At 36.8% G+C, this 14758-nt stretch overlaps 1 protein-coding gene across 1 annotated transcript in view; it reads right to left on the bottom strand.

The window, feature by feature from the left end:
• LOC306876013 (NALCN channel auxiliary factor 1-like) overlaps positions 1 to 14758 on the bottom strand; it is a 150695-nt gene that overhangs the window by 11922 nt on the left and 124015 nt on the right. The window lies entirely within an intron of this gene.

Here is a 14758-nt window from a genome sequence, read left to right as displayed (position 1 = left end):
TATTTACTGCAGATGTGGCAGGCAGTAGCCAGAAGATGGAGCTAGCATGCTAGGTGAACCATTGCTGATTCCCTCACTCAGCGGTATATCTCATTCACTTTAAGATGCAAAATACTTGGAGAGAGCTAGAATATCTGTTAGCAATCCCACTCATTTCAGTGTCACAAAGTCTCAGAACCACCCGCAAGTAGGGCATTTGTAATACGCCATCTTTTGACACTCAGGTCTTCAGCCAGGTTGTTTTGAGCAAATCACCAAAGCCTAAATGAGATCTAATATTGATAAAATGATGTAGTACAGCAGCCAAAACATTTATTAATATAAACCGTAGCCTTGAGCTGCAAAAGCCCATTATTTCGGGCCGCTTTCCAGGTGCTTTGTATCACATGCGCTGAAAATGGTGATTCTGAGTCATCCCAATGACTCAAACCTTTTGATTCTGATCTCCAAAAGGATTCAGATTTGTTAACTTATTCAATTGTTGACTCTTTCTGCAGGTTACATCATAATAACAGTAGGTGGAGAACAGCAAGTGTCTTTTTGTGTGTTATGAAATAGTTATTGAATCATTTAGTCAACTTATTCATTCAATAACATCGATCATGCCTTAGCTTCTTTTTTTTATAAAACGTCTACAGATCTTGAGAAATACTGTTTAAAATACAACAGGTGAACAGGGTAAAAAAATAACTAATACATATCACCATACTGTACTTCCCCTTGCTGATTAATCAGTGCATTAAGACGAGACAAGACACGCTTCCTGAAATATTATATATGTGAATATGCTAATTTAATTATCTAATTAAATATGCACTAATTTGCATACATTTCCAGAACAGAAATATGAACACTGCATAAAGCTACATTCAAAAATGTTTTATTTTTGTTGACATATTAAGGGTTTTTACAGATGGAGTTTGGATATCTCTTTTTATCACTCCATAAATCAGGCCAAAGAAAACAAAATATATGTATAAATCAGGTGAATGACACGACCAAACCACTCAAAAAAAAAAAAATATAGATATGAACAAACTAGAAAGTTTGGTGAAAGTACTAATGTAAGGAAGATTTCTGGCTTTGTGCGTGAAAAAAAAAAATCTCATTTTGAGAAAATGGTCTTTAAAGATTTGTGCTGTAATTGAAATATACAGACACAAAGAGATAAACTGAAATAAACACTTAAATGTCTATTTTGTATGTTTTCATTCCACTAGTCAGAAAAACTATGACATGTTATGAAAGCAAAATAACCCAGAATCTCAAAATTGACAAGTGTATGAAAAAAAAAAAACAATAATTTTGCTTTGAGCGTCTTGCCTTAATCACCAAAAACATTTATTAAATTATTGACAATGAAGTAAATACATATTATTTTTCCTCAGTTTTGTCAGCTGCTAAGCTCGACATTTATCAAGCTATTAAGATAACGTCCTTTTGTCGTTATGACAGTGTATGCGTCATTATAATTGATATAATAGTTCACAAACAAATGGGGCGTCTCTCTCAAAACACTGGGGTTTATTCTTCATTCAGTTGATTCAACTCATGTTATGCAATCATTCGCTTTGTGAAGGAAAAAAATAGTCAGTGTATCAAAGTAACTGAGAAGGATTCGTTCAGTACCACGACTAAAAATGCAAGCGCAAACCACACTTCTAAATCTAGGCGTGAAGGGGGGAAAACAGGGCAGGAGCGCCGATGGAATCAAGGGCAGTTTCTGATGCAGGCTTTGTCACTTTTTCGCTCTGAGGCTGCAGCAGACAGAGGATGGTGTGATCTCATTAGTATGAAGAGCGGAGGGAGTGTTGGCAGAGGAGCTCTGAGAATCAGCCGGCTGCTATACTGTCTCTGCCCTACTTACCTAAACCCTCAGCTGCCTGCACAGGGACCTGCCCGAACCTGCTACATCTAACACTGCTTCTGCTCACATGATAAATGACCAAAATGCCTTAGACGGAACAGCATGCGAGGAAGCTCGAGAGAGGAATATTCCCATCTTACATAAGTAGGCTTTGCCCTTCCTTTCCCTACAGTATATTTATCTGGCACTACAGAAGGCTCCAAAAGTCTGAGACAGCTAGTGAAAATGCTTCTGTGTTCACATTTTTAAAACTGAACATAAATTACATGACAATTTAATAAAAATGTTGCAATGTCATTTGCAGTACAACAGCAGCACTCTAGCTGCAGAAGTAAAACAGTGCTGTTATTGTAAATTATTTACAATTATTAAACTATTAAAACTATTAAAAGCTTAAAATGAAACATTAAATATAAATGTTAAATTAAAAAAACCTAAGATAGATTGATCGATAAAAAAATAAAAAAATAAAAAAATAAGAATTGTTGCATTGGCACTTAAAAATAAGAAATGTTTAAGTTGATGTAAGCTTAATTGAAATATTACAAACAAATAAATGTCAAAAACAAGAAAATACAAAAATTAAAAATAAAATTATATCTTAATTTAAATAATATAAAAAACATGACAACTAACATGACAATTAAAATAAGTTGAAATTGAAGTAAATTAAGCTAAATAGAAATATTATAAAAAAAACAATCAAAGTAAATTAAAGCTATACAGAAATATTATCAAAAATAAAAAATAAAAAAAATTGTCAAAAGCACATAATAAAATTACTAAAACTAAAATGACATATTAAATTGAAAATCTAAAAAAACTTAAAAATAAGAAATGTCATGACAACTAACTGAATTTAAGTTTACGTTAAATTAAATTAAAGCTATAAATATTACAAACAAATAATAAAATGACAAAAGCACATAAAAAATGACTAAATCAAACCAAAATTAAAAACATGAAATTATAAAAAATTAAATATAATTCAAAATACATAATTATATAATTGCATAATCAAAAGCATAATACAAATTAAAATAGCATATAATGAATAATACTGGTGTAAAACCTCTAGCATGATTTGAAAATGTTCATTTCTTTCTTTCCCCCCCTCTCTTTCTTTCTCTTTATTTTTTTGCTTCCCCATAATCACTCTTCCTTTTCACTCGTCACTTTTAATCTGACAGTGTGTGTTTAACTTTCCATTCTCGGGCATTAGCCAAGCTGTCCTGGAGGACTGCATTATTCCATTATGAGTAGGCTAATAACATTGTAATTGATGAAAGGCCTTTCTGCAGTCTCAGTATTGGTTTTTAAAAGCCTCCATTGCCCTGTCAGTGCCTTGCCTTTGATGTTTTATTTGCCTCTTCCTCTGAAGCCCTGACCAGAAGACACTGCGCAAACATCGAGTTAAACTCTCTTCACCTCACTCACTTCTTCTTCTTCTGACAACTATCAAGCCCTCCGTTAAAAACGCTTGCAGTTAAAGCAAAGCTCAGACCGGAGCAGAGGTAGAAGTAGTCACAATGTTATGTCAAAAAATAATTGGCTTTTCCAACACGAATCTGGTTATACCTCGGTGATTTACTGAATGATTCATTCAGGCTGCTTTTTTAACCAAATGAACCAGAAAATTTCTGCCTCATATGAAAGATCCACAATCATACATCACTACACATGATTATGCAGTGGAAAATATCCATTCTTGGGTGACCTACCACTTTAACAAAGCAAAACTGAAATCTATCCAATTACCTCCCTGAAAGCTGCTAAAGTATTGCTAGTTGGGAATCACTGGTCTATTTAACACCATTTGTGAAAAGCTATCCTGAGACTACAGTGATTGAACCCTCCAGAGGATATGAGGAGGTCAGAGGTCAGAGGCTGATATCTTCCCCAGTGACTGAGGGGGTAAACAAATTCAAGGCAGGTCAAAGAGCAGTCCACACATTTACCGCAGCAGGAGTGAATTACAACACGGCCCAGGTCATGGGTCACACCGCAATCTTCAGCCCAGCATTCAACCACACACAAAACCAGAGCCAGTTTAATCAGTAGGAGACAAATCTGAGGGGGAGTGGTGCAAATACACCATTTCAGCATATGAAAACCAAGCCAGCATGGGAGAAATTTGCTTCAAATGAAGCAAGACTCAGAAATCAATATCCATTTCTAAAGCTTTTTTAAAATTTGTACTTGTGCAACAGCAGAACTATCATTTGTGCAATTTGTGCTTTTGAAATGACTTACATTGCATTTGATCTACAGTATACATTTTTTAGCAGTTTATCAATTCCCTGGGAATCGAACCCATGACCTTGCATGGCTAGCTCTCTATTGTTTGCTCTCTATTAAGCGACAGGAAAAAAAATGTGAAGCTCGTGGCACAAGACAATTTTAAACTTTAGAAGCTTTTTTCCAACATTGAATAAAAAATAAATAAATAAACAGCATTTTTCCTATTTGTTATATTATTTTTTGAGTGTTAATATTTCATATTGTATATTGTTAAGTTTATAAAAATTAAATTTTCTTAGAATTGTGAAATATTAACTCAGAATTGACAATTTTTCTAAGAATTCTAAATATTTTTTTATCATTTTTTTTTGTTTCCAGCATAGCATAAAAAGCTAAACTTAAAGTAACTGCAACCTTTTATCTCACAATTCTGATTCTTTTTTTTCTTTTTTTTTGAGTTTATAACTCAACATTCTGAGTTTACATCTCACAATTCTGACTTAATTGTGAGATAAAAAAAGTCATGATTATGCCTTTAACATAAGCTTTTCAACACAATCTGTAATTGCTCTGAAGGGATAGTTAATGTTCCCAAAAATGTATGTTCTGTTATCATTTACTCTCATTTCTTTCCAAATCTGTATGACTTTTTTGCTTCTGTTCAACCGCTTATTCCAAACAAAGTCAACAAACACAGAAAAAGAAAGTCTTTGCAACATCCTTTTTCTGTGTGTTCCACAGAAGAAAGTAAGTCATACAGGTTTGAAAAGATATGAGTGTGAGTAAATGACACTCGTGCAACATCGGAACTATAACTTGTGTAGACTGAATCCCTATGATTAGTGGAATATGAAGCATGTAGCAATTAAGCTACTGCAGTTATTACAGTTCTGCTATAAGATTACAAATCACCATATTCAGCCTAAATAAACAAAGCCTAGTTTCACTGGAGATGCACAAAACCACACAAGCTAATTAGGATCCGACTGGGGCTCGCAGCACAAAGTACATTTCCGAAACGTCAAACCGAATATCCGCAATAAAACACAAGAGCAATTTTTTTGAACAAACAATCCTAACAAAACAAACGTAGTTCTAGTAGTCTTAAAAATTAGCATAACGCAACTACACACAAACTGTACACTACGTGTGTTGAGTGATAACATATACAGATGTACAGGCTAATAATGGTTGATATTCAGCCAGCAGAACCGGTGTGCTAAGCAACAGTAATTTTAGACTAAACAAAGCGGGTGGACGCAGGGGTTGGCTAGGCAACCCTCGTTCCTCATTACGGCCCCAGATAACACCCTGCCCTAAACAAACTGCACACTGTAGTAGGTGCAAGGAGAAAGATTAGCTTTGTGTTGCCCTCGCAGTGCAATAATAGTCAGCTGGGAACTGGGAGGGGGTTGTGGAGATTTGTCGAGTGACTGAAGTCACACAAAGCCGGCGCTTCACCTGCAGTACACGACACGCTGAGGAAATCAGATGACCGAGCCCTTTCTGCTTCCCGCAGTCTGGCTAATAATAAATAAAGCCTTTTGATATGGCATGCCCATGCCTTGTAAATATCATTATCAACAGCCAGGCCTTATTACACGCTGCATAGCTTATTAAATATTAAAAACACGACCAAATCATATTCAGCCAGAGCTAAGTGAAGTGGCACCTCTCTGTATGCTAACTCTGCCAAAAGGGAGAAAGAGAGATGGAGCAAATTAAAGAGAGATAGATTCACTTTAAAGTCGAATCAGGCGAGAAAATATGCATTTATTTCCCACACTAATTCATGCATCCTTGCGCTGCCAGATCTCACAAGAACAACCAGCAACCAAAATTGCCTTCATAAATTACTAATAGAAAGCCTAAAAAGTGACTCCATTAATTGTTTTTATTTAAATTTTTTTATTTCCTTGATCTGATTTAGAATAGAACAGCACACGGCTTAAATGAAAGCGACTTAAACTGCATTCAAACTAGCAATACATTTTTAACCCTCTGGGGTTGGCTGTCTCACCGGTGAGACAAGCTAATTTTTTTTCTTATCAGTGCAAAAGACACTAAAAATACTCTTTTGATTTTGGTCACACAAATAAGTGTTATACATCAATCGAAACTGTTAAGTGTCTACTTTTTTTGTGTACACTCACGATTACAACAAAAGTTGCATTTTTAAGATGCTGAAATGTTATTTATTCTGTCAATTTATTAAATTTACAGAGACGATCAATCGCTTACAGGGATAGTCACAGTTTCTTAAAAGTAAATTGTACATTTTTGGGTGAGCTATCCCTTTAAGAAAAAGTGACTCAGTTATTTTAACATTTTCTATATTTGATTTGATTATATTTTATTTTTTATTCTTTATCTGATTTACATAAATAAAATGCAACCTATGGCTTCTCGTGTTTTAGGCAAAAAAGAAAAAACAAATTTTTATATTATGCCAATAATGGAGGATACGGCAACACTGTTATGTTATGAATTGCTTAAATGAATTGCTTTTAACACCATATATTGTGGAACTGAAAGCAGAGCAAGAGGTCAGAGCAAGTGAAAAATTTGAAAAATGCTTTAAAACTTTATAGGAATGAGAGGATAGGGGGAAAAAAAACTCCACGAAAAAGCCAATTGTTTGTATAACAAGTGATTCAAAATATGCTCATATTGCTGTGGTTTATACTAGATTCAGTACTTAAATCATATTATTACATATTACCGCACTCAATAATTTAAATGGAGTGTGCACATTTTCATTGTGGCTAGGCTGTGACTGGGTTAACAAAAGTATATTAAATTGCAATTCATTCCTGGTTGCTTGGCTTGTTTGCTCTAGGTTATATTGTGCTAGGTTATCTGTATTAGGTTTATTGTACTAGTAGCACTTGTTTGTATTCATACAGGAAGCACTTCGTTCCAGATTACATGCTCGCCATCTGTTGATCTCTGCTGGTCTCATATGCATGGCTAAAGCACTTTTTTAAGTTACTCTGGGTAAAAGCATCTGCTAAATGATTTAAATGTGAGTGTAATGTAAAATCGACAACAGTGTACCAGTGAAGAGTGCATTTTCTTTCCATTTGTGTGTATGTATGATGGCTTTACTAGCAATCATAGACCGTACTAAAGATAATCACAGTGCTGTATATTTTATGGTACATCCCTAAAGTAGTAGACCTTTGGTGTTTTTGGCTGTATTAATTAATTAATAATTCATTACATTTATATAGTGCTTTTCTGCTTTTTCTAAGCACTCAAAGCGCTCTACATTGTGAGGTGTCTCCTCGTCCACTACCAGTGTGCAGCATCCACCTGGATGATGCGACGGCAGCCATAGTGCGCCAGAACGCCCACCACACACCAGCTTACTGGTGGAGAGGAGACAGAGTGATGAAGCCAATCAGTGCAAGGGGATGATTAGGAGGCTATGATGGTCAGAGACCAATGGGAAATTTGGCCAGGATGCCGAGGTAACACCTCTACTCTTTTCGAAAGACATCCCAGGATTTTTAATGACCACAGAGAGTCAGGACCTCGGTTTAACGTCTCATCCGAAAGACGGTGCTTTTTTGACAGTATAGTGTCCCCGTCACTATACTGGGGCATTAGGACCCACACAGACTGCAGGGTGAGCACCCACTGCTGGCCTCACTAACACCTCTTCCAACAGCAGCCTAGTTTTCCCAGGAGGTCTCACATCCAGGTACTGACCAGGCTCAACCCTGCTTAGCTTCAGTGGGCAACCAGTCTTGGGCTACAGGGTGAGATGGCTGTGGCTTGAGTGGATTTCTTCCACGCTAGTGCACAGAGAGGGTTAGGAGCTGTCACACAGTACATAGACTGAGTGCAAAGGAATAGAAACACAAGCTCACTGAAAAACGCACCCCTACTTGCATTTTTGCAAAAACTGCAGTTTCCAAAATAAAATAACAGTAAAATGTCAGTAAAACACCCACAACTTTTATTCCTTTTCACACAAATTATGATTACAGGGGCAGATTATCGATAAAGACTTTTTACCATGTTACGACCTCAAAACAATTTTACCATAGTTTGGTTACATTTTGATGTTTGCATATGGCTTTTCTAGCATAGTAAACTTGCTCTGTAGCTCACCTGGTATAGCATTGCACTTTTTATGAATTGGGTACAAGTCCTGAAAAACACAAGTCACAATAAAAGAGCTCACATGCTTGTAAAAGCAAGCTAAAATGGGATGATTAATTTAGCAGTTAGGTTATTTTTGTAGGTTGTATGTTATTTTCAAAAGTGATTTAACCTTTAACAAGCATTAGAGGCACTCATTGGACATTTCATTTCTGAACTGCATACAACTAATGCAATAAATGTTGCCACATTCATGTTCATCTGTTTCTGAAAAAAAATTCCATGTGTTTTTACAGCCACTTTTTACAGTACATTGCACTTGAAAGTGTTACAAAACGTGCAATAAGCAACATAATGTCATCTTCAGAAATGTCATTACACATTTATCCATTGAGGTTGGGTTGGAAATAGAACAGCACACTCTTTAAATGTATTTAAAATGTATCTTTTATTAATTTATTCAATTTGCAGAGATGCTCAATTTGTATTTGCTTTAAAGTGACAGTTCACTCAAAAATGAACATTCTGTCATAATTTATCCACCTTCATGCTGTTCCAAACATGTATGATGGTCTTCTGGGGAACATGAAGATATTTTGGAGAATGTTTTTACTTCTTTAGTCCATACAAAGAAAGTCAACAAAAGTTCTGTAAAAGAAAGTCCTACAGGTTTGGAACGACATGAGAGTGAGTAAATCATTATTTGGGTGAACTCTTTGGGAACAGCTGAAGTGGAACAAAATAGTACATTGCTTTATTTAATTGCACAGTGCTTTAGATAATTGTGTTTAATTGTTTTATGTATCTGATTTGTATTTGACAAATAAACCAGCACTGTTCTTTTTGTCCTTAACCCTGCCTTGACATGCTGCTGCCATCTTTATTAAGAGGCAGGACTGGCTGTGCTGAACACAGATGGGTGTCACCTCGGCCCAAACCCACTCAATAAAGCTATAATGTGCCAAGATTACAGTCAGCCCCTTGGCTTGCCTTACAATGAGAATCAATAGCTGGAGAACCTTTAGAGTGACAAGATAAGAGAAAAACACAGAGAGATGGCCTGGACCAGAGTGAATACTGCCTACTAAGAAGACAGAGAGGGTGAGAAAGACAATGGCAGAGAGAGAAAGACAACAGCATTTTATAAAACTACCCATTGAAGCATGCTACAGGGGCAGAATGTAGGACAGGGGCATGAACTTTGGACAGGAGCCCATTAGCTGGCAAATCGAGCACTTGCAAAAAACAAGGAGTGACACAATCTCTGTTTTTGCGGGGTTGGTGGATTCGTGGCCTAGTAAGGATTAACTACAATACAAGGAGTGTCATGCAAATCAAAAGAAATCAAGTCAGATGAAGTTTCCCGCACTACTGAGAGAGGAGAATAAATATCAAGGGATGATATGAGGCGATAAACTGAACTTTTGCTGTGATTGTGTTTCTGACAAGAAGTTCCTGTTCCATTATTAAGGCAGTAGCACTTCACATGAGAAGCCAGAAGAACCGTCACGATCAAATATTAAACATGGCATTCAGTTCAGCATAAGCAAGGCTTATGAAAAGCACATTCACGCACAGAGAACAAAAATGAGCTTTTTCTACTGCAGCATCTCTCTTGAATACATGAAAACAATGAGACATGAAAAAAATCAGTCCACATGAAATAGTATTCGCAATCTGTTTTACTTCTGTAATGTGTAATTTTGAGGCAAATATCAATGCAAAATTATAATATAAAACATCTCCTGAAATTGCATCCACTGATTGTTCACAATAATACAATATAAATGTTGTTTACAAAATGTTTACAAAACACTGTTTTCCATTGTTAAGCCAACTTCACACTATCTGCATACAGTTTTGCTTTTCGTCATTACACATCGCCTGTTCACCATATAAGCATGGAAATGAAATGAATAAGGCATGGTAACATGAATTAATAATTAATGTATGAATACATCCAAAAACAAATGACCAACAATACCTTTTCTAGAGCTAAGAGACATAATTATGTAACAACTATTCAATAATTATAATAATCATAACTGCATATTTTATGGAAATGGTGTACAAAGGTTAGCATTTTAGCGCAAAAATACCGGCAATTCTCACCTCACACTCACAGTTTTCATTAAAATACTTCACATCCGTTTTGCTGGTCACACAGTCTAGCTAAAAAGGTTCAAATATTTCAATGCCTGAAAGTTCAAATCAGATCTGAAAAGTCCCGTACTACTCTCGATTCAAAGCGAATGACTTCCGCTCTGTTGTGTGGCAAGATTGTGAAAAGACAGCTTTAGGTCAAATATACAAACTTCGATATTCACATCATTGGTTGAGTCAATGTCCAGTACCAATATAATTTGCTGTATTCTCATTTTCTGGCATTTACAGACGATATTTCAAACCCACTTTTCCACAATGTTTATACAGTCTTCCAATAAACTGCCAAAAATAAATCAGGCCGAGAAGGAGGTAACTTTGCTTTAAGCAATTCTAAATATAAAGTATTGATTATATTCAAGGTGCCTTTGCAATCACAAGCAACATGGCCACTACTGACAAAACCGTGCAAGTGTTAGATAGCCAGATAAAACAATGGACAGATAGAATGGTAAAACTATAGTTAGAAATATAGAATGATATACGATTGATATACTATATGTGTATCCATATGACTCATAAACTGCCATTTTGTAATGTTGAAAATATTTTAATAGACAATTTCCGACATCTTTAGATAATAAAGGACTGGGTCACAGTTGAGGGAGAGCTCAGGGATTGGAAGACTGAAAGAAAAAGACAGAAATGTGTTTATTAGATTTAGTGCTGCAGAGCTATGATTTGCTTTTCTGCTACCGCCCCTCTCTCTCTCTCTCTCTCTCTCTCTCTCTCTCTCTCTCTCACTCTCTGCAGTGTGTGCCGCAGCAAACACATGACAAATGGTCTAAGAGCCAAGAACTGTACCACAGCCTCTGGTGCAAGGTTACAACAAACACATAGACACACACACACACACACACACACAAGACAATGAATAGACTAAGACACTCCCATTCATAAACATTGAACGGTCTGTAATCAGATGAGTTTGTTGCCCATGAACATGTCAATTTATTAAATTTGTTTGAAATATGGTTACTTGTCTTTGTTAGGTGTTTGCACATATTTACTTGCTGTTATTGAGCTAGTTTACAGTTTTTTTCCAAATGCTTACACACAAAATCTTTTCATATCACACGATTTTTGAAACCTTTCACTCAAAGTGCAAAACTACACACCAAATCTCCAAAACCATAAGCTATTTCTCAGCCTTTGACTCAGTTTTCAATTGCATAAAACACTTTTTTCAAAACACTACACACAATTCTCTACCTAAAACACAAATATCTAACAGGAAGTGACTTGCTTTCCTTTTCCAAACACAACCAATCAAAATGCTACACTTATTCACCAGGTTTGCGTTCAGCCCCGAAAAAACGGTGCAAAACCTTTATTAAACAGAAACGGTGATGCGTTGAACACCCTGTTCTGATGACGCAAGATTTGCAACTACGGCAGCTGAGAAGGCCATTCTTTGTGTTCTTTTTGAATAATTTTCGGAGCCTGATGAAATCAATATAAATAGTTTAATACTGCAAAATACACTCTATGTTACAGTCACTGCCCTTGCTGTCCAGAATAAAAGATAACATCCCAATCGAGTGAAGGGATTTGTGGAAACTGTGGTTCCTAACATACTTGCTCTTGTGAATTTATTTTGATGTTAATTATTTTTACTTACAAATTCATCATGATCATGTTGATATGCTATGTTACTATAAAACATGACAAACATGTCTTCTAATATCTTCATTTGTTGCGTATACCGAGCTGCAGCAGACACATATTAAATGACTTCACTTGGACCCATTGTGCAAGCTGTCTCTTTACAGTTTTTTCCAATTGCTAACACACTAAAATGACATGCACAGCACAATTATTTAAACTGACACACAGAGAGCAAAACTTCTTCTCAAGTCTTCAAAAGTCTAAACACATTTTCTGCTTTACACACATTTTGCATTTCAAAATGGCACTTTTTAAACACAACAATCTGAAATAAAGTCACATGTTTGCCATTTCAAAACACTGCCATTCAAAATGACACTACATGAGCTAATTGGGCAATTACATGTGCCACCTGGCCAAACACCTCAATGGTTAATTGTTAACACTTCAATCAGGATGTAAGCACTATGAAAAGACCACAGGTGAGAACCTTTTTGTGAGAACAATGGAAGACATTGCAGAGAGAGGAAGAGGAAGAGGAAGAGTGAGAGGTAGGGGTAGAGCAGGTAGAGGAGTTCATGGCCAAAGAAGACAAACACTTTCAAATGAAATCAGAGCAACCTTAGTAGATCATGTCATCATGACCATGGGCTGACAATGCGTGAGGCTGGACAGAGAGTGCAGCCAAACTTGAGTCGTTTTACTGTCGCCTCTGTCATCCTGATCTTTAGACTGGAGAACAGGTATGTAACCAAAATTTCATGTAGTACACATGTAGTATACCCCATGTCATAGTGTATCAGTTGGGTGACACCTGTTTACTTAGTGTATGACATCAGCCATTCATGAACTGTACAAGTTTCCTGTACAATGTACTCTACTGTGGGGGAAAATATTTAGGCTGCATTGTCCAAGCCCTATATATATTTTTATTTTTTCTAAAGGACTGAGAGACGACACCATGGTGGAGGAAGGGGCCAAATGTTCACCGGGGTACAGGAAGCTGGCATTGTAAACTTGGTTTTGGAAAATAATGAAATCAGATTAAGAGAAATTCAAAGCCACATCATCCAAGACAACACCTTATTCAACAACATTCAACGAGTCAGTCTGTCCACATTGGCTCGCATTCTCAAGCGAAACCAAATCAGAATGAAACAACTTTATAAGGTGCCGTTTGAGAGAAACTCTCAAAGAAACAAAGAGTTCAGACGAGCATATGTGGATGTAAGTACTATATTGACTGCAGTGCACCACATGCCACATTGTTTCCCAGTGTACTGGATAACACCATATTGACTGATTTTTGTTCTTTGTTTTCAGGGAGTACTGGAAATGGATGCTCATGCAATCCCACATGAGTTCATCTTTATAGATGAGGCTGGGTTCAACCTAGCAAAGACCAGAAGAAGGGGGAGAAACTTCATTGGCCACAGAGCCATTATAGATGTTCCTGGCCAACGTGGTGGGAACATCACAATGTGCGCTGCCATCTCCAGTATGCATGGTGTCCTCCACCATCATGCCAACCTTGGACCATACAACACAGCCCATATTCTCACATTTCTGGACAGACATCACAACACTCTCATACCACCAGAGCGTATGAATGATGCAGACCATCAAAGAAACCGGTACGTTGTAGTATGGGACAACGTGAGCTTTCATTGTGCAGCCCCAGTCCAAAACTGGTTTGCTGACCACCCAACATTTCTCGTGCAATACCTCCCACCATACTCACCATTTCTGAACCCCATAGAAGAGTTATTTTCGGCATGGCGGTGGAAGGTATACGACCGGCAGCCCTTTGTGCGCATGCCTCTTGTGCAGGCCATGGAAGAGGCATGTGATGAGATTGATGTGGGTGCAATTCAGGGATGGATAAGGCACTCAAGGCGCTTCTTCCCTCGATGTCTGGCAAGGGAAGATATTGCCTGTGATGTTGACGAAGCGTTGTGGCCAGACCCGGCTGTGCGGCAAGATGCTGCCTAATTATTTTTCTTGCCTCTTTTTTTTACTGAAATATATTTTTTCTGAAATTTTCTTTTTCAGTTTACTGTTTTTTTTGTAAGAATATTTTTGTTCAGTCCCATGTAAATATATCTGCTGTGCATATGTTGCACTGACTTGTTTACTGTAGTGAAAAATAAAATAAAGAAATGTTGCAACAGCATGTGTGTGTATCTGCAAATATTTCTGTGCATGTGAACAATCTGATACATATTTTAGTATTATGGCAAAGCATACTAAAGATGGGGGTGCTTTTCATTATGCCCAACAGTGTGTAGTTGGTTAGGCAAAAATCTGGTAACATGAATGAAGTGTGTGCCATTTCATGCAAAAGTTTGATTTTGATAATGCTATGTGTAGTTTCGGTTGCAGTGCTTCATTTTGCAGGATATATGAGGTATTTTGCAGTTTGGGTGTGTGGTTTTGTGAATTGTGTTAAATATTTTGATAAAACCACTAGTTTGAAAAATTGTGAGTTAGCAATTGGAAAAAACTGTAATACCACGTGGTTTATATACACGTTGCTGCTGATAGGGCTGACATTTTTGACACACCCACTAAATAGGAGAAAACCTATCTCAAACCCTGTTGCGCACCGTTGCACACCGTTTCCAAGAAACATGTCGTTCAACCCGGAAACCATAGCAAAAGGTTGGGCACCGGTGTGAACCTGAACGTGCCCCAGGTCACACACACACACACTCCTCACATGTGCAAACACTAATTGCTTAACTTATCACTAACCAATCACTGCTTTCT

The sequence above is a fragment of the Barbus barbus genome (assembly GCF_936440315.1).
Source record: "Barbus barbus genome assembly, chromosome: 10".
NCBI classification, from domain to species: domain Eukaryota; kingdom Metazoa; phylum Chordata; class Actinopteri; order Cypriniformes; family Cyprinidae; genus Barbus; species Barbus barbus.
The sequence above is the reverse complement of the archived record's forward strand: the minus strand, read 5'-3'. Positions and strand labels throughout refer to the sequence as shown.